Source organism: Ischnura elegans, chromosome X (assembly GCF_921293095.1).
Source record: "Ischnura elegans chromosome X, ioIscEleg1.1, whole genome shotgun sequence".
Classification (NCBI taxonomy): domain Eukaryota; kingdom Metazoa; phylum Arthropoda; class Insecta; order Odonata; family Coenagrionidae; genus Ischnura; species Ischnura elegans.
Window position 1 is genome coordinate 35931289 of NC_060259.1, and position 22549 is coordinate 35953837.

General features: G+C 38.0%; 1 protein-coding gene across 1 annotated transcript in view; it reads right to left on the reverse strand.

Annotated features, from left to right (window-relative positions):
* LOC124171563 (neuropeptide CCHamide-1 receptor-like) overlaps positions 1-22549 on the reverse strand; it is a 289746-nt gene that overhangs the window by 141345 nt on the left and 125852 nt on the right. The window contains exon 2 of the mRNA XM_046550735.1: positions 474-603. The gene's annotated coding sequence lies outside the window, so the exon portion shown is untranslated. The remainder of the gene's footprint in view (positions 1-473; positions 604-22549) is intronic.

Genomic DNA, 22549 nt, shown 5'->3' on the forward strand with positions numbered 1-22549 from the left:
ATCGTTTTTATTATGTACTGTAAATGTCGTTTGTAACGTGTATGGTTGGTAATATCCCATAGTAGGGTGATAGAAATTCAGATAAATATAGCTTCATTAAAATACCCATAGAATTAGCCGTGTAGAAGTACTTCAAAACTTTATTGCTTTACAATGTGTCCGATTCCCTCATTCATGAAATTTATTCGGGTCATCTTCATTGAACAAGTTTAAACAAAAATGTTCGGAATAAAATATTTTTCAACGATATAACATAGTTAGAAGTCATTAAATGAACGCATTTAGGAGGTACTAAAAATTGTCCTCGAACAAAATGTCTCCCTTCCAGGAATGCAGTCACTGAAGCATCGACCAGCTTGTGAAGGCCATATATCTTTCGTCTTCAAAGCACTGCCGTGGCTTCAGTTACCATCATATTGAACCAGCACTCCGTAAAAATCTTCTCAATTCTAACCATTCATTTTTGCGCTCACCTCGGAGTTCACCTCTTCATTTCGTCCCTGGCAAGCACTCCATTTCCCTCGCTTTCTGAAGTGGCCAAGATTCCGCCGCCTCGCTTGAATCAGCATAGCATCTCGCGCTCCAGAGATGTTGCAGGATCACCTAGGAGATAAAAATTTCACGAATGAACGAGATTCAGAACAGGCCATGCATTAATTGATATATAATAGGGTGATTTCTTATTTTTTATTGCCTAAATCGAAAGATTATTACTCCTGGAGTACCTATTTCACGCTTTTATATTTTTAAATGACGATATCTATATTTCGCGATTAAATGAAAAGTGAAAAATTTCAGGCGCGCGATAACGCGATGGATAAGTATGAATGCTGGGAAAAGCCCATGTGACGTCATTCCGGTCCCGCCTGCCACCGTGTGAGGCCACCTTGGTGCGAGGTTGTAAGCCCCGCTAGGATGCAGGCTGCTAGCAGGTAGGAGAGTACCTTGCTAGCAGGTAGCGCTTGGCTTAAATAAGGATTATTATCAAACGAAGGAAACTTTTCTAGCATAGGCAATTTTAATAGGTGATTATAAAGAAATGTTTCCCTGAGCTATGTGTCTCATGCATGCATTGGTAATCTCAGACGATGCAAAACTCCTGACTACTCTTATAGCATCTAGGTCCCAGTGACGGCACGTGGAGTGGCATCGCATGGGCGCCAATCTGGGAAAAGCCCGTGTGACGTCATTCTGGTCCCGGCCGCCACCGTGTGAGGCCACCTTGGTTCACCTTTTTCAAATGAGGTTTAAATTGGCCATTAACATTCGTCTAAACTGGAATTTCTAAAGCAAAATAATTTGTATATTATGAATACACTAATGTTGGATAACGAATCGCAATCAATGCCTTTCGTTTTCTTTGATGAAGCAAACTACACTATTGGAATAAATCAACTCTTATATATCCAGTCCACTTGTTAATGAAAGAATTAAAGATGCCCTTATCGATAGTAAAATCTTCATAAGGGAGTATTATTTTGAAAATTCAACAGTCTACACAATTAATTCCACAATACAACGAATATATCCGCAATGTAACGAATGCTGTTTCAGTGAAATTCCATTTAATTTAAACTCCATGCCGATCCAAAAGTCATTAATTCCTGTGGCATAAGGGGCATAATAATTTATCCATAATCTATGTTCTACGTAAAATTTTACTGATGAACTTTTCTTCTAATTATTCACCTATGCTTATCCTATCAGGAACTACGTCGAACTCATATCTTCCAAAGACAAATTTATTTCTACCATTTTATTTCCGACAGATTTATTTCCCAATATTTTAGTGAAATTGCCGTTGATTTTGTAAACAGAGTTGGATATTAGTTGTGTTCTATTCATTTATTCATTATAACGAAATTGTTTACAGAAAGTTTCAGAGAAGATGCGATGGCATTTTTCCTTCTTAAATAGGCATAAATTAAACTATTATATGCAAAAGTAGTGAAGTGGTAGTGTATTTTATAATATTTAGTACTTGAATAGAGCTTGGGGCTTCAGCAATCTCCTCTTCTGTCGTGTTTGCTCTGTCGACAATCATAAACCACCGTTACTCACTAATAAGCCCATGCCTTTCCATCGGTAGATATAACAGGGCATTCAAAATTGATGATTCCGTTGAAACCGAGGTAGAGGTTGAGTATAGACCGAAGGGAATAATTTTCACCCAAGTGGAGGCAAGCCAAGCAGGTCTCCTGGAGACGGTACCTAGGTCTCAAATTTGGATCGAAGAACGAACCCACGGCTCCACGATACATCTTCAATGAGGGTAACAGGTATAGGGCGTCGCCGCGGTATGAAAAAGCGTGCCCGGAGCGAGCACTTATTCCGAACGACGCGAAGGAACTAATTTTCCTCCGAAGATATACCCCAGGACCCTGGGGGAGATGGAATTTATCGTGGGCGTCCCCTGACCCGGGGCGGGGAAAATGTTTCCCCAAGGATAGGCGGAAAGAGTTGAGGATAGGGGACAGGGCGAGTGAGAGGAAGGGGATGCTGGAGGTGCTGGTGCTTGCGTCCCTAGGGTACGGTCACGGATGTTCGGGAAGGAGGCGTCGGTCGGGGACACCCGAGGAGCTTCTGTGCGTTCCCTGGAAGGATTAAAGGAAGTGTTCGGGTTCCGCAGCCTCAGGAGGCGGTTCAGGAGATTTGGACCGTGAGCGAATGCCTCCGGAGTGACACATTCCTTCCATATCATTCCTGAGGGATATTTTGCGCGGATGTCATCGAGGGGCGGAATTTCTTCGGTATTCGAAGGGATTCCTCGAACGCTGTTCCATTAATCTGTGCCGTGTTACTCATTCCCTCAGCGGTCCATTCTCCGGGAATAGCTCTTGTCAGTCCACACAAGGAGCCATCTTTGCATGATAAACCTTCACCGTGTTTTTCCTGATTTATTACTCCGCTCCCTGGGAACTGGAATGGTTTTCAATCTATCAAAAATTGAAATATTTTGTATTTTTTTGTTCCAGATATACTGCTTGGAAATAATTTTCGTTTGAACTGATACTCCAGACTCGTTCTTGCTTGTTAATCCTACCCAGTTCATATTAATATCAACATATTCAGGCTTCAATTGGTGGAATATAGACATATTTAAATTAATAAAAGATCGTAGCACTTTTCCACAAGATTTTTTTGTGTACCAGATGATGGCTCAGTGAGCCGAAATGCGTTGTACGCATTGAAAAATCTTTTGGAAAAGTGCTACGGCCTTTTATTTATTTAAACAGTTCATATTAGATGAAACACACTTTACAAAAATCACGGAGATCAATATCGCTTGAGAGAGGCACATATATTTTAGGTGTTTTTATAACCAGATAGGGGTTTGAGAAAGGGCTAAGACATTTAGTGCAATAGTGCTCACTTTTTTAGTAATGATTAATGTGTGCCCGAAAAACTTCATGCCTTATAATATCACAATGACATTAAAGTAATTATTCTCTTAATTGTAACACTTCTACAGTAATGATATTAAATGGCTCATCCTTTAAATAACTGATTTTAAGGAATCTGTGAAAATAATTCCATCAGATTGCAACTGATGTTTCCTTTTACACATAAATTATTTATATAAATTTCCAAATGATGACTTTTGTATTATAATCCTCAATTACTTGTCTTATTCGATACGTGCTTATTACTTGTCTTTTCCGATCATTTAGCTGTAAAAAAGGCCTTTGTTTTCGGCGCACCTAATTACTACCAATAATATTATAAACATAAGTTGAAAACTTTCTGAAAGTAGTTTTGAGATAAATTCATAACAAATATCCCTCCTATAATTCATATGCATCACTATAATACAATGTAAAAATGCCTTCATATCTCCTTTATAAATCTAACCCCCTATTATTGTTTAGTTAATTATGTTTAGACAATTTCGTCAGGCTCAGGGATAGATATTTTTTACTTGCCTAGAGAAAGCTACTATGTGTTGGTAATTTAATACTTAGAATCGATAGAAAGCCATTAAAATACATCCTGAAGGGGATTTATATGATAAAATGTGGCGATTTAATACGTAGTCAGCCGACTGTGGAATTCTGAAGAGACACTCTCCAAACCTCTTTTTATCGGTAACGCCTGACGCATTCTACGACTTTCACCGCTACAGGCGATAATATCAAATACCTGAAAGGTTAAAGAGGAAAATGCGATGCCAATCCATTGCCCTCAAAAGGAATACCCAAGCCGCTATGGCAATATTGAGCCCAATATAAGGGGGAAAGGAGAAATTCCAAGCATAAATGGAGCTGAAGACTATTTATCAATACTACCTACCAAAGATGAATATAATATGGTTGTCCGGTCAATACTCGATATTTAAATAAAGCAATTAACAGTAGCTGCCCTGAAAACACTATTTTTGCCACAAAGATACTCAAATTGGGATTTTGGTTATGGGACAGAAGTGTGACTAATATTTAAGCATTCATAAACGACACAGAAAATTGAAAGCAACATAGACTTGAAATTTTTCATCGTAAGTCTCACGTAAAACACTGAAATATGAGGAAGCTCTTCAGCTGATGTAACTTTTTTTTTGACTCTTAAGAATCGTGGTATTACGTTTTGGCAAATAGTAGACATGTAATAGATGCCTCCACAGGAATTGGCGTCATTTAAAAGACCACCCTAATTACAGGACTTCAGCTTTCATACTGAACAAATAAATAAAAGTAATAGGAGCGCATTCCAAGATTAGTTCAAACGTATTTAATTTTTATTTACATTTAAATCTGTCGAAAAAAATCGTCATAGCTTGGAAATTCAAGATCCTCGTCCAATGAAAAGTCCACATCTCTGTTTATCCCGCACAACTTATCCTTTTCAAACTCTGCCAGAAGTTACACATGCTGAGAGAGCGGTCGTAAAATGCCATTAAATAGCCGTTTCTTGTTAAAAATAATCACTTACAAATAATCGATTAGAGCTTAATCGCCATAAAAAGACTGCATATGTATGTATAAAATAAGGTAATACTTATTTTATCCATATATGTTTATTCAAATACCTCTTCAGCTTTTTCTTGTTGATAGCAAAATAACTTGGGATCTGAAGTAAAAGCAAAGAGACCCATGAATATAAGTTTTTTCTAAGACAATCGTTTGAAAATGAATGATGATGAACTGTACCATGCGTATGCAGTTTATCAGTGCCAGTAATAGTAAAATACCACTACCTACGCGGTTTGACAACTTTCACATGAGAGATTAATAGGAGAACTAACTCAAGCAATACAATTACGCTAACACTGTGGCGAAGAGACATATTCAACAAGATGAATTTAAGAGCACAGCAAATGCAATTCCCTCAAATCTCTTATTCTGTATCCCATGTTGATGTTGAGTCATCATCTGCAGGCTCGAGCAAAGTATGGTTATTATTTTTATGACTTCGTTGAGGATCTTTCATTTTTTGTCTCCAGACCATACAAAATCATGAAAAATATAGACATCCTTGCAAAAAAGCGTTTTTGATATTACGAGTGACGACTTACTGTCGCTTCCTGTCGTTTAATCATCGAAGCATAAAAACGTAGCTGTCGTGGTGTTGCGAATGCCAACGAGATTCTGGGGTAGTTTCGAATATGAGCGCTAGAGCTTTGCTGTGAGCGTGAATTCTGTCTGACGATTTGAACTGTAATTCCATAATTTATTGTTATTAATGGTATGTGCTCCTATGAATGGATAATGGTGTCTTGCTAAACAGATAAAGTAAAAGAGCCATTTCGCTTGTGGGTTCAGTAAGAGCAGTAAAAGATCGGAAATATTTCATTCACTTCATACTGCAAAATATAGCGATTTTCTTTCAGAGTATTTTTTGACATTTCGAAGTTTCAGACGGAATCTGAAGTGCTGATAAAGGTGCTACCAATTTCGTCATCACGACGAGCTGACAGTGAAATTCAGGTGCAGTCCATTCAGACAACAGTCACTAGTTTCCCCACATAGATACCCTAATGAGCGTTGAAAACGGTCGGGATTATGGGAAATGCTCTGTGTTAATACAAATTACTTAAAATTTTAAGGCTATTTTATGATTTCTTATGATGAATTTCACTCTAGGGTGAACGCATTTTGGTATCTTTGCAAAGATATGCTTTCTTACTCATTTCTCCAGGGCAGTGCTCTTCCAATTGCAGTTCAATAGTGAAGCACCGCTACCAAGGATCAAATGGCCTGCAGGATAATATGCAGAGGAAGAAAGCATGCTTTTTATCGGTGCATTTGCTCGATGAAATTTCCTCGTGTTTCCAAATGAGTGAGAAGGCTCTCCGTGACTAAAATTACGATCGTTTCACGTCAACAGAATCCAAATTATAGCTAACATCAATATAACACCACAAAAGATAGCCTTCCATGCTAGATCGAGTAATTTCTGACATGAAATTGTTAAGTATCTTTTGTTGCAGAAAATTCATAATTAGTTCGGTAAAACGTTTAGCACATTGCGATACTTCGAAAAATGTGACAAGTGTGACAAGGGTGGATAGAGTGAAATACGAGAGGTACATTGAAAACTATGAGAATAAAGGGTACGTTAGCGCACCATATTTTAAGGAAGAACAGAATTGATTGGTCAGATAATTAGACGATATTTACATGGCAATTATAACTAAAGGAAGTCCCTCGACGAATGCCAAGGGCTATATACTTAGAGCTCGCGAGGGAGAACCGTAAGGAGCAATGATAACTTTAATTGGACATGCAGAAATTGAGGACTGGAGTACCGCAATCCTGAGATTTATACATCATTGATTAAACATTTAAACTTTCTCGGGTACGTACGCGTGTTTATAAGGATATCTTGGCTTTTTGCGACCCCTGAAGGTCGCTATTTTAGGGATTGATACTACTTGTCGCTTGGTTATGCACGGATAATTTTCTGGTAAGGATAGATTTGGTGTAGTAGCTGGAAAACACTAGGGGAAGAGAATGGATATGTGCACAATACAAAATAAATTTTATGCGAGAGCCATTGAAGGGCTCACTTGGAGGCCGCCGTCTCAGTTATAATTATATCTCTGTTTCACGGTTTCGATAGCATCTCGATAAAGTCTTTGTTTTAATCATTCGACCGTGGCAACAAGTCTAAAGTTTTGGAAGTCGATTTGGTGACAATGGGCTGCAATATCGACTTTGGATTTTGTCTCTGACGAGTTATTAGTAGTAACATAAAAAACAAGCAGCTAGTGTTGAACACAGTCAGAATTTCCTATTAAGCACGAAGGAAGAGGTAATAAACTTTTTACTGCGTATTCACAGACCGCAAAAGTCTAAAAAAATTACATTTTTATGAATTACTCGATAGCATATAAATGATGATTCAGTCCTTGCAAAGCATCCTAGACGTAACTAGCGGGATACCGTTCACGTGCACATGTAGTAATTTTAAGTGCACAACTGTGGTACAGATCGTCGATACCCTCATCCCTTCGCAGCTGATGAAGCAAGAGAACGGGTGCAAGTTTCGGAGGTGGGGATGCGGGCCCAGCGAAGGAGATTCCCGAAATTCCACCGTGAGATATGCGATCGTGGCTGGGCGACCCGGAGGGCGTAGAATGGGGCTCGGTTGCTTTGAGCGGTGAATGAGGCAAGAGTGCGCGGCGCTGATGAATGGGGCCGCGAGGGGGATGGGAGGGGAGGGGACGCTTGTTCCCGCCTTTTGCCCTCTCCGCCTAATTCGCGCCTCCCGAGAGGTGAGTCCCCTCGCCTCGCACGCCCGATTCGATTCCGATCGAAACCGCTTGGACGCCACCCAAAGCACGCCACTAATTCTTTTTCTTCGCAAGCGCTCCCAATCCAAACCACCTCCCGCACCCATCCCCGTGTGTTTGGCAAACTTTCAGCCTCCGTCCCCCTTCCCTTAATGGATCCAAGTGGTGGATAAAAGCACTTTTCAGCACTCAAACTGCACTTAAAAACCAAGTGAGCCTTCCGCTTTCTTTCTCACTTGAGGAAAATCCCGAGGCGCTCTTCATGACTAAGTCAGGCTGAATGAGAAAAGATGGGCGAGAATATCATTGGAATCCTTATCTTCCTTCCTCGAATTCCTGTGATTAGGACCCTCAAATTTCCTGTCACAGCTTTAATGGTATTTTTATGAGGCGGTAAATATGGGCTGATTAATGAATAAATTGACATCATCCTGAGAATGTTCGTCGTGTAATGGTCGTTTTTTGGAATTAATCTGTTATGCATTCCAAAGAAATGTGTTTTTATCCCGCCGGTGATCAATTAGAAACAAATATGCACTTTCCACTGGGATATCTAATTAAATGGTGGATTCATAAACCCTTAAAACAATCCTCATTACTTACCATAATTTTATATTGACTAGATTTTGTAAGGGATTATGCACCCATTGTAAAATTTACAGAGAATGTTCCAACTTCAGTGCAAAACATAATTGAACATCACATAAAAATTCAGTCTTAGCATTTTTTTAACTGATGGTTTTCTCAAAAACATCAAACAACAGAAAATTTGCATTCACGAGGCATATCAAGCAATGGGAATTGTCCTTGATAAAGAAATTGATAAATGACATCATAGCTTCATAAAAATTCATTTGATAAATCGAAATAAATAAGAGATTACTATTTGTAAAACCTCAAAAATTGTGAACCCATAATGCAGCTGTAACTGTGTGACTGTCAGCCAACATGACGTAACAAATTAAACATCAAGAAAGCTATTAGAATATGAATCACCAGCAAGTGTACCATAGAAGGAGGCACACAAGAGAGAGATCGGTAAATGATTGCTGGCAAGATTTTCTTTTCCCTGCCTGCCTTCTCTTTCACACTGATTTCATTTCTACTTTAGCCAGCGGAATCAATTTAATATTTTGGCTCCAACACATCTTTAAGTCAACTCAGAATATGAAATTTAGGAAGCAGCCTGGTAAAAACAACGATCCTTTCTAAAAGAAAGGAAATGTCTCTTCGCAGAACGTAAAGTAGCCAAATGAAAGAGTTTTCGGAGCGAAAGTTTCTGGATATTTTCACCCCAAAAGATCCCCAGCTAATTTGGCATCCATTCGTAACGAACAGAGTCAAAAGATGAATAAAAACGGTTTCCCGGCTCACTTTTCACGGTGAAATTCTCCTCAAACAATATTAACAAGAGAACAAGCAAGCTTAGTTAGCACAACTAGTTGGGAATTTTTATAAAGCGTGATAATTGCTGTAAAGGAAATTTTTTATGCCATTCATATATCCCTGGACAGCCATAAAAAATCTTAGTTCCCTCAAATATTGACTTTTCTCTTTGATACTCTTGTTAAAATAAACATTTTTCCAGGTTGAAAGGCTTTACCCGCATCATGATATCGTAATCGGCGTCCATTAGTCGATGTGCATTCAGCGTTTGGTACACATGAACGGATCAAGAGAATTTTCAGGTAATGGTGGGGAGAATTAAAAATTCTCTTTTAAACTTTATTATCACAAATTCACTCTTTATTGTCATAACATTACGTCGCTGCAGCACATTAAACGCTTTTTTTCCCAGATCTAACCAGCTATTTTAACCATTAATAATTACTCTCACTTCATCACAGCTAATACATTTAAGAAATTGATTAAATTCCGGCGAATTTTTCGGTTTCCACCAAAAAATAACTTTAATTTACCAATTGTTTACTTTCGGACGTGCTCCTTTGATGTCTGCAGCCAGGATGTTTTCCCATGCACGCACTCTGGATACTAAGGGGGGGAGAATGTTAGTGGCCGAGCGCCATTAGCGATGGGTGTTTGGCAAAGGCTGGAGGAAGTGCGCTGGACAGGGAGGAAATGAGGACACGTCATGCGGGAGGGGTTGAAATGCCGAGATTAAGTAATGATCGAATCCCTAGATACATGAAGTTTTTGGATTGGTTCAGGGTTTTCAGTGATGGACTAAAAATGAAGGCATGAGATCCGCCCGTTTAATTCAACGCTCAAGGTATGGAGAGGAGAAATCATAGTCAATCGTGCAACGAGAGAATTTCTGCCCAATGTAGAAGAGAGTAAAAGGAAATTTGAAGGTCCTTATAAGTACAAATTCCCTTTATTATAGTCTGTTACCTCTCCACTTTCTTTAACACTAGGGATATAGATAATAAATATCCTTTAGTCCGACTCCAAAGCTCCTTAACATACAAAAAAATGTAATTGCTATAAACATCAATTATGGGTAATCAATTTATCAAACCCTTATCGTTAATTATACCTCCGGCAGCTATTTAATATTATATTTAATCCGCAAGCCATTCAATTAAGGGCTTAAGATAATCGTTGAAGGAAATCGCTTACTTCATTCGGGGCTAAACCCACCTAAAAACACTGTCCGCACCAAAGGCTCACCTAAGGTGGAAATGCAACTCCTTCTCACTGAATAGGAAGGTAAAAAAAGCGTATATTTTGCTCAAGAGGCGAAAAATGTTTTCAAAAGGATTTTATTTTCCCTTACTTATTTCCCTTACTTATTCCCTTAATGAAATACAAAAACATGAAGAAACATTGCTTTCATCTACAACTCCACTGGCACCCTAAAATCTCCGTGGTTCTAGTACTCTTGAGATTAAAGTGAAGGTAAGAGAGAGGAGACTACTGTATTTTCCACTTCCCGGATGGCTTTTCAAGTAGGCGGGTGCAAAGATCTCAAAATCAAAAGTCTCACTGATATGATGGGCATCGCCAACTCTTTGTTAGATCAGTGTGAACATAGTGTAAGTAAGCGCAAAGATGAGGTATATCCTACTGAACCGTTATTCCTCAGCAAAGATATACTGCATTGTTTCACTTTAACATTTCTCTCTTCTCCCCAACCCTTCATTTTCGTTTATCACTCTTCATTGTCAGGAAATATTGTCTTCAGAGACTGATCGATATAAAATAACAGATACTACTTCAACTTACACGTACATGATTATACTGTAGAAACTTAACCCTGATGTATGCATTTGTTACGTCAACTCTTCCTGGGTCCTCTAACGAAGCTCAACATCCGTACACCTACCGACATATTGATTCGGACGTCAAAGCCCTGATTACGAAAACTGATTCCATTTTCGGAATTAAGGGTGATAGTGGGATACAAATTTGATGAAGTATATGGGATTGATTCAAGGAAAATGTCAAAATCCAGACTGCATTTTGGCGTTAACTCACGAAAACTGTGTTTATTTTTGCATTTTGCCTTTTAATGTACTTTTATTCTTATTCATGAGCAATTTAAAGGTACAGGCTTAGAATTTCTAGTGTTGAAAATGTACTCCGGATTTAGCCTAAAATACTTCAGGTAAGTTAAAATGTGTGGAGTGCTACATTAATGGACACAGACCTTAGATGTTTTTACAGCTAATTCTACAATTTTATCGAAGCAAGTAATTCGCACTTTCACGTGATCCACAATATCCTTGAAAACGTAATCACCTGTATGAATTATTCTGGCTTCATACTTTGTTTAATAACTTTTAACTGCACATAATATATTGACCAACGACTAGATTCCAACTCTTAGGGTAATAAAATTCCGATAATCTGAATATCACCTCGCCTTAGTCCAGAGAATAATCCTTCGAAGATATTAGAACAAATATTGACGACCATTGAAAAATATAGATTTAACAGGCTAGTGCGAAAAATTCAAACCACATGGGTCATACAGACAGCGGTATGGTTTAATTAAGCTTTCGCTTCAGTATTGCTGTAACAGTAAGTGAATGCAGAAGAATATATAGATTGATCGCCGAACAAAAGTCTTATTCGATCCCTATGCGGTTACGTTTTAATTATAAATAAGTGATTGTCCAATGAGTAGATTTTTGAAGCTCACCACTATATTATTATCTGTGTTATTTTTCGGTGAAATATTGAATATTCTCTATTTTTAGCTAGAAAGGTGACATAAAATGAGTATGTTTGGTGGATGAGCATATGCAAGGAAATCTTTCTGCTTCAACTGTTTTTGTCTTGTTCAATGAATTTTAATCAACAAACTCACCTCATGTACCCAGTATTGTAGTTAAGGAAATGTCTCGCAACATGATAAAATTATTCAAAAAATAATCTAAATTATTATTATAAATAATTATAAACAATATTTTTGGAATTTGAAAACTAATGAAGACGTGAAAACCTGTTTTGTAAATAATTCTTGCAACAATGAAGAAAACATTAGGCAATCAGTCCATATAGTCTGAAATATGTGTAATTGGAGCAATAATTTTTACAATAATCATATCTACGACAGAAAACTTTCTAATTCTTAATCTTTTCTCTCAAACTTGATTTCCTTCGTGATTAATTGAGGTTTTTTCCACCCCTCCTCACCCTGATATCGTTTCGAATACGCGAAAGTGAACAAAAGTTTTGACTCAAAAATCATATCCATCGCTAATACCTTTCTATTTTGTTATCTTTTCTCTCAAATTTGATTTTCTTCGTGATTAATTAAGATTTTTTCCACTCCTCACTGCACCAACCCCTCCAAATGCTTAAACGTAGGCTTGTTTTTTTATCCTTTTTGCTTGTAAAGGCGCTCTCGACCGACTGACGTGGTCGTTGCACTAATGTACCGATTTAATGTGGCATAAATCGCGAGCGAACAAGTTTCGTGGGGGCGTGAACGATCCCTGGAAGTGGCCCCTTCACTCGAGTCTCGTCCCCGGACACGAGTCTGATTGTGGGAGGACGTCTCGCATTGTCTGTTTCGCGGCTGGCCTGCAGTGAAAATGGACGAACGAAAGCTGTGGTCAGGAGTGGGCGGATCCCATTCGAACGGCCTTAGTGACGCGCATGCGCAATTCACGCTCACGGATATCGCGAAAGCGAACGATCCGAATCCACGAGACGGTAGGTGATATAGCGCCGAGGGATGAGAGAAGTGGCGTGCGAGGCTTGGATCGGCGTGAGGGAAGCGGAGAGCCGACGAAAATCTTGGTTCGCCCAGCGGGACGGATTTTCCTCAAATGTCTCCGCCTGAATCCATCAAATATTTAGACGCTCTGATTTCCCAGATATCCGAAAGCCTTCCGGCACAAAATATTTCTATCCATGCACGTACTCTGGGGGGAAAAAAGTATCCCAGCAAAATTTGTACCGACGCTATCGCACAGCGGAAATGTATGCTTCCTCTGCAGTGAGTGGCCACTCAACAATAGGGTAGTTTCCTTTTTTTAATTGCCTGAATCGAAAGATTATTACTCCTGGAGTACGTATATCACGCTTTTAGATTTTTAAATGGCGATATTTATTTTTCGCGATTAAATGAATAGTGAAAATTTTCAAGCGCAAGAAAACACGACGGCTTAGTATGAATGCTGGGAAAAGCCCGTGAGACGTCATTCTAGCTCCGGCTGCCGCCATGTGAGGCCAACTTGTTGCGAGGCTATGGGCGTCGCTACGATGCAGGCTGTTAGCAGGTAGCAGAATACCGTGCTAGCAGGTAGCGCCTGGCTTAAATAAGGATTATTAATACCCGATCAAACGAAGGGAACTTTCCGATCATAGGCAATTTTAATGGGTGATTATTAAGAGAAGTTTCCCCGAGCCCTGAGCCACATGCATGCATTGGTGATCTCAGACGATGCAAAACTCCTGAATACTCGTATAGAATCTAGGTCCCTGTGACGTCACGTGGAGTGGCATCGCATGCGCGCTAATCTTTTTCAAATGAGGTTAAAATTGATTAATATCATTCGTCTAAGCTGGGATTTATAAAACCAAATAATTTTTATACTATGAATACACGAATGGTGGGTAACGAATCGCAATGAATGACTTTCGTTTTCTTTTATGAAGGAAACTACCCTATTACACAATATAGTATGCCAGACAATTCCTTTATTTTTTATTTGGATTCTGTTGAACGTAGAGGGAATAAGACTGAAATTTCAATTGAAGTGGGTTGCCATTCCTTGGACAAACTAGGCAAACCATGTCTATTTTCTTTTCGTCCAAATGCATGACAGGCTAGTGGTTGTTCCTGTACATGAGCGTGTCTCGTGACGGCCGCAACTCCTTGAAATGGATGGTGCATTGAATGGTTGTGAAAACATTGCAAACGGCTGTGAAAAAGTGAACATTGTAAGGGTTTCCTTGAATTTTGCTTCACGTGTGTTAACAAACCGATAACACAAATCCGATTTCCTTCTTAATTTGCCCGATGGAAAACCGAAGAAAGCTTTCTTCTAGGAGAAAAAGACAATTGGCAAGCAGGTTCAGAAGGTTAATCTTTTTAATCCAGTTAATTTTTATCACCTTCATTACAAGAGCTGTCGAGGTTATTGCCAGAATGTTTTTTATTTGAAATGAGAAAGATACGAGTCCTTCCTTTGAAATGAAGTTGACCCTACCTACGACGAGAAAAATAAGAAGGCTTGATTTGGCAGCAGCTAAGTTATAAGCGAAAATGACCTTACATAAAAGTACAGTGACTACTGGTTGAAACTGGTCAGGAAATTAGAGAAGAGGTAGAATATTAATAACGTTTTTGGCGATAAATGAATCCGTTTTTTCGGATTTCGAGTGAAGCTCCAACTTTGGTAAACCAAACTACGGAAGAAGTCATTTAACTGCAACCGAACTTCAATAATAGCTAAAAACCATCTGCGGTATAGTGAAGAGTTCTCGGGATCGCCACCGGGTCATTAACTGCATAACTGCCTAGGTTTTGATGCCCGACTCGGCCATCGTCCTAAAGGTTATGAGGGAGTGTCACTCACCGCCCTGAGGACGATGGGCGAGTCGGGCATCGAAACATTGGAGGCTTTGCAGTTCCTGACCCGGTGGCGATCCAGAGAACTCTTCAGTAAGTCTTTCACCGGGAAAGCACGTAATATTTCTTCATCTGTGGTATACATTATTTAACAATCAATGAGTTTTATAATACGTACAAAGACGCATTATTAATTATTATAATGCGAGCGAAACAGAAATGAGGGGTAACAGGTTTCGCTCTTGGTAACTTTGCAATCCATATGACCTTAACGTTAATGATTTATAATTGGCATTTCAGTCAGAGAGTTACTTCTACTAATATTTATACTGACCAAAGTGAATGTTTTAATCAGGCGATTAGTAAAGCTGCGGTATACTGATGATAACGGAATAAAAATAATGAAATTGCACGTGACTGCTTAGCGATAAAATTGTAACTATGAATTCCCTTCTGAGGGGCTAATAATTATTAATAAATGAGCTACATGTGCAAGTGTTCTTGGGGTGGCGATAGAAAAAATACATTCCAGAATGCAACTACAGGATATTAAATATTTTAAATAATTTTATTCTTTAATTCAGAAAAAAAACAAATAGCGTCCTTTGTGAATGTGAATAGCTTTTTAATTTGCAGATTTCAAATGCTGAATGATAGCACATCGCTATCGCTGCTCTTAGTCCGGCGACTAATGTCCTCAAATTTTCAGAGGTGAAACTGCGATGGAGAGGAGATGAGCTTGGTGCGCATTTCTTCGAGTAAAAGAGTGAGTACGAAGGAAATGAGGGGGACAGGGAGGTAGCGGAGAAAAGAAGAGAATTAAATAGGATGTAAATTTCAAAGGATATCGAATGCACCACCACCGCTCCAGTGACCAGCGTGAATTACATTTGACGCAGGCGGCCAGGCAATATTCCTTCGAAATCTCGGTAGCAGAAAAAATGCCGTATTTGAAATTCCCTCATCTCGTTCCTACGAGTGAATACCGTCAGACAGGAAATCAATTTTTTAGCAGAGCAATAGTGGCGGCACACATTCTTTTGGGAGTCTTTTTTCCCCCAAAGTGCTTACAAAATTCGACTGGTGAAATAAGCGCAATTTTTCCACTCTGTCATAACTGTTAAATGAGAGGACTGGTGCAATAAACTGTTTCATTTTTGAGATGGCACAGTTTATCGAAATCGGCGGTCTCATTAAAGAGTTGAAAAAGTGGAAAACTGCTTTCCATCCGCCGGTGGATGATGGAACAGTTCCACAAAATTGACCTTTGTGGATCGAGCACTTAGGGAAGAAGTGGATATTGGAAACAGTGCTAGAGGGAAGAATGTTGAGTATACAAGGGAGAGTTAGGAAGAGAATCGTATTTTTTGAAAGAGTGAAAATGATGAAGAGTCTAAACTTTTCCTGGTGAATGACATAAATGAATTCTTCTGGGTTTCCAACCGGGTCAGGGTCTGCATGGTATTGGCCAATGTTTCGTTTAGAGACCTAGAAAATCATGGCAAAATTAGTGATCAAATAGGGAGGGGCTCTCAACTAATTACCCTAAGATTAAATAAAGGGAACATAGGCTCTACGGCCTCTGTGCAATACAAAACAAAGGGATAGTCTCCAAAGGCCGCAAAATTTGGCACCAGTCATCAAATTAATCAACTGCTTTACCTAAATAACCATCCTGTGAGAGTTTTAGCCTTAGCGAGGTATCTAAAGCCTTGCAAAGGTTTCATTCGGGTGGTGTGTCTACGGCTGTGCTAGTCCCTGGTGAGGCAGCATTTTTCCTGTAAACTGCCACAGGAGGGTTATTCGAATGGAATAGTTCTGTAATTTGACGATTGGTGCCAAATGTTACGGCTATTAGAAACTCTCCTTTAGTTTTGAGCGCTAAGATCGTTTTGTGATCCACAAATGAAGCGATTTAAGCGTAATTATATATTTATCACTTCAGGAATGTTTAACCTTTGACAAAATCATTTTCTATGCTGACATAATCTTGTTGAAATTGGGTCAAGCTCGATAATCTCCGCGACGAGGGAGGTTAAAGCAAATTTTACGTTTATGACACACGGGATTTTCATTTCTTTCCTTCTTCTATTGTGCTATGGCTACGTTAGATAGAATGAAAGCATATTATTTGTTTCCTTTGATTTACCACGCACATTTAGCCCATTTGGTTTCAAATGTGCTTATTAATATACATCTATGACAAAATAATGAAATTTACCGCGACCACCCATCACTCTCACGCATGAGCTTAAATTCCAAAACTCACCACCACAGTACTAAATGGCGATTGAAACTTCATAATCTAAACGAAAAGAAACGGAAATTAGGCGGTGGATTACATCAACTTGGCAATAGAACAAAGTAACTTGTATTTAGCTCTTGAAGCGTGATTTATACCGAGTTGCAAAGAAAAGTAGTAGCACTGAAACTAACTTTTATATAACTTTCAGTAATGAAAGTCGGTTATTGTACACTCCAGAAACTATTGTTCGCAAAGTCAAAAGGTTGCCATCCAATTGTTACATACATCGCACAATGTTTTTTCCTTCAAAATATTTTTCGATTGAAGCCTCGTTTCCCTAATTTTTCCCCCTAAGGTTTTTCCCTAATTCTTTAATCATTTCAGCAACCTGAGCAGAAGTATACCAAGAAGTTTCAATGATTCCAATGCTTTTTTTCTTATCATTCTTGCTTATCCTTGCTCGACATCAGTTAACTAGCTGGCAGCATAATGAGCAGTTTAATTAGAGGCTCTACATTAAGAAACGCAAAAAGATTCGATCAGAATGAGAAGAATTAAAGAGAAAGGAGGATTTAGTCCCACATTTCCCAAAATTTAATGTATTTCCCGCATTTTAAATATCAGTTTCCAATGAATAAAGCTATTATTGTGATAAGTGGACATTTATGAACGTTATCTCATAAATAAATCGACAGTCATAAATCTTGCTTCCTCACTTAGAATTTCATTTCTCATCATACAGATGCTGGTACAGTGATGCACAATATTCTCACGTATTATGATGGCATTATAATAGCATTCTCTCGGAAGCCTAGAGGAATATTAGCAACAAATTTTACAAACCATTCAGTTGCATACATTTTGCTGAGTTAAATTTTAAACATGAGCATTATGTAGTCATAAGGGCTAACGAAAGTAATTGATTCATTGAATGAATGTCTCCACCCGAGATTAAGTTGGAGAACTAGAGGTTATTTAGAGAAGATAGTAAGAGGTAAATTACAGAATTAGAGGGAGAAGTACATCTCACCTTAAAATGGTTTTAACGTGTAAATTCCACAAATTCAAAGCTGACAATTTTTTTTTTGCATTTCCATATAAGTTCTATCTGGAGTATTAAGTAACATTTGCCATTAAAGACACTGAAAGTATGCTAACAATTTAACTTACGCGTTAATTATTGATTATTATATTGATTGACAAGTATCCGTCACGCTGTTTCACCTCAAAGATATCAGTTTTTCATTAAATGGCAGTTTGCTATGTTTACTGATTTTTAGGAATATTTCGACTATTTTCCTTATGCATGTGGATAAACGTAAAAAGATAAAATGTAATTCTACACTCGGTCCCTGAAAACGATTTCCATGGTTACTATTGAAGTATCTCGGATTAATTTTGTGAATAACTGAGCCAGGAGGAGCATGTATGTTTGTATTAAGCTGCATCACGGACACGGATTGAAATTGAGTCACGGGCGATAGATTTGAGTCAGAGGCGATAGATTTAAAAGCGAGCAATTTGTTCACTAAAAATTCGCCTTTCCAATCAAGATTCAATCGAAGGCGAGTTGTTCCATTTCGCAATGCAACCAAAATGCAAAGCGTCATCCATACTACACACAATAAAAACATGAAAGACTCTCCATCCTTGCAATATGTAAACGTTATAAAACCTATTTCAAAATCTCTTCCAACTAATGCAGTCCGAAGTATGAATCCCTAAAAAGCAGACAGTCAGTTGAATACCAGGGACTGCTTTTTTTACAACCAATTCATATCCAGCCCAGTAGAAAAAATAGCAGCATTATTCCCGCGGTAAGAACAAATCTATTCTCTGACAATCTGGAAACGAATAGATACAAAAACCGTCGGAAGAGATTATGCATGAGACCTTACCTTACTTTCAAACTTTAGTCGAGAGAATGGCAATTTTGGCACGATAACACAGATTATCACGTTCTAATATGTAGTAAAAAATCCGTTCTTTACTTAAAAACTTTATACTGTGCCGTTAAGTTAATTAATGGAAGAATATGCAAACTAAGGACTTACTGAATGATACAGTTCCTCTTCAATGGCCTCATGACACCACCGTGCTCTTTCAAATAATATTTTTCAGGCAATGAAACGTGAAAACATAGTTGATGCGGCTATTTCGTTCAAAATTTTATGTGCTACTCTTTGCATAAGAAAATTAAATAAATGTTACTATATTCACTGCATGATGGATATCACTGACACCTAAAAACTCTGTTACAGATCCATCGCGCTACTAAAGAAGAACTTTAGGGATAGTAATGAATTCAGAGCGACATTAATCGTACCACCGTAGAGAAATAACTCCATTTCAATGATAAAAGGAACAAATAGATTTGGAGAAATTTGCAAAAAAAAATTGATTAACATGGACCTTTTCAACATAATGAGATTACCGTAACCATGAAAATTAACCAGATCATCACCTGCTTAATATGCAAACAATAATTGCTGCATGGGACGGGGCTAAAACAATAAGTCATTCAAGTGCTTAGGAAGTGAAATCCGATTAGAGTCGTACATAATTATTGCTTATACGTGTGATATGAGTAAAACATTATGTAAAGTCAATGCAGAGGTTATTACTCAAGAAATTATTCTTGCTTTACCGAATGAAATTTATCAATAACGGAAATGGTCAATGAAGGGAAGATATTAAAAAAATAAGCAAAAACATTGGTACAGATACTAACAAGAAAACACGCTTAGCATTTGAGTCACTGACTATTTTAACCCTTGAAGAGATTTACGAATATTGTGATAACGTTGGGGCTACTGCGGTACTTCATTTTATTTTATAAATTATCTTTTAAACTTTTCGTTTCCTGGCAGATTTTTCTGATTGACAGTGTTGATAAATTCCATTTTATTTTAATATTTTTGACCATTTTATGCTGGATTAAACCCATTATTAGTAAAAATTTTCAAAACTCAAATACTTTCCGTTTATGAACGTAATAATCTATTTTTTGGTTCCATAGATACAAGAAACAAAGTTAATAATAAGGCTTATAATTTTAGAAATAAATTAATATAACCCTATAATATAGAATACTAACAAATATGCATTAATTTATGATAGGATAATATAATTACACTATGAGGTAGCTTTTGGATAAGAATCTGTTAGATATTGTTATCGTTTTCAATTGGGGAGTTTCCTTCATCAAAGAAAACGAAAGGCATTGATTGCGATTCGTTACCCACCATTAGTGTATTCATAATATACAAATTATTTGGTTTTAGAAATACCGGTTTAGACGAATGGGAATGGTCAATTTTATCCTCATTTGAAAAAGGCCAGATTGGCGCCCATGCGATTCCACTCCACGTGACGTCACAGTGGCCTAGTTTCTATACGAGAGGATAGGAGTTTTACATCGTCTGAGATTATCAATGCATGCATGAGGCACAGAGCTCAGGGAAACATGTCTTAATAATCACCTATTAAAACTGCCAAAGGTCGGAAACTTTCCTTCGTTTGATAAGGTATTAATAATCCTTATTTAAGGCAAGCGCTACCAGCTAGCAGGGTACTCAGCTACCTGCTAGCATCCTGCGTCGTATCAGCGCTCAAAGCTTTGCCCCAAGGTCACCTCACTTGCGGCAGCGGGAACCAGAACGACGTCACACGGGGTTTTCCCATCATTCGTACTTAGCCGTCGCGTTTTCACGCGCTTGAAATTTTTCACTTTTCATTTAATCACGAAAAATAGATATCGCCATTTAAAAATCTAAAAGCGTGAAATACGTATCCAGGAGTAATAATCTTTCGATCTAGGCAATAAATAAATTAAAGGAAACCACTTTAATTGACTAAATTTTAGTAACCTTTGATTAGTTCTGGCAAGTTTTGATATATTATGACATGTTTCATGGGAATAATAAATAATTCTGACAATCATTGTAACACTATTAAAGGAAATTCGTGCGTAGGTTTCCGGTCGAAGGAACCTGAATACGGAAGCAGGATGGCTTTCGAAACTGTTGTCAACCATAAACGACAAACGCGGCTGGAGAACCCGAAAATTAGCAGTCATCGACAATATTAAAGGATTTTACTCTCAGAGAGTTTCAGAGATTCAATGTCAATATTTAATCAGCGTACCTACCTACGAGAGAAAATAAACCTAACAGTATCTGTAATGATGACCCAATGACTCATATCAAAGATGCATCCACTTCATATAATATAACAAGAGAAAGGGTTTTGTATCTAGAATTTTCCCTCCTCTCTGACGACGAATATGTGGTTGCCCTAAATTCCAGGCATACGCCCAAAAAGAATGGAGAGGCATCAATGGTAACCATACCTGCATGCCAAATAGCTCAAGCATCCGTTTACATAGAGTACTTCATGTTGCTTACACTGTTTTCCATGAGTGAGCATTTCAAGGTACAGAGCACGTTTACACATAGGGTCATCAATTTCACGGAGAAGCCCGGGTACATTTGTCTTAGCCGTCACGGTAAATTTTGATACTTGTTCCACTTTTAAGGTTGTTTTAAGAAATTTATGTCTTAGCTGGAGGCACAAACTCGGTCACAAGAATGGATAAAGGACTTGTATAAAGCATTTAATTTTGGCATAGAAAAATTGTATTGATTTCGGCAAAAGATATGCCCGAGACGAAATACTGATGGCTTACAATTTTTACTTAAAAGAAAGCGATCTATAATGCAATGGGAACTTACTTACTGGAGGTTAACATTTTAGTTGAATACTACTCTTAAGAATTTTTTTTTTTGAGGGACATATCTTCCTATTATACCCATTGACTTAAGAGATGCATGCTAAAAATTGGAAATAGCAATGACTGAACAATACATTTTCTTCCAACCTTGTCAGTAAGAGTAATTTTGTCAGCCATAGAGTTAGGTGCTTCCATACTTTAAGGTTTGCGAACGGATACCGTAAATTCTCTTTTAAGATCCTGGCACAAAAATTCAGGGGAATCAATGCTAACAATGAAAGAGAGAAAAAGCATCGAAGGGAAACCAAGGGATGAAAATGGCCCACCTTAGTCGAAAGTCAGTTAAAAATCATAGGACGACGTCCTACCAAACTTATAAAGCATCTGAATTTGTCACCTACAGTCCCTCATTTTTTTTATTCCCTATTGAATCATTACAATCAAAACTAGAGCTCAAATCAATTTACCGTACTCATGAAACTACATGCCTAATATTCCTTGCCATTATTATTTTTAATAAAAGAATGATACAGAGTAAGTATATTACGGATCGCATCCAAAACTAAGCCATACTTTGTTGAATATAGGTATTAAAGTGACTATTGTATTCATCATTCAATAGAATCACCGGTATACGGACGGATGAGACCGTTAGATGAGGGACAAATCAGAAACGGAATACATGATATTAGAACCTGGATGGTACCCTCGACGCACTTTTTTAATTAGGTTAATTATTCAGTCCCTTGTGTCCCACCCAAGCTGTTTTCTCAAGAGCACATGAAGAGGAAAAACCTCTTCTAAATAATGTACTCATAGTAGCCAGATACGGTATAGAATGCCTAATTTACTGCT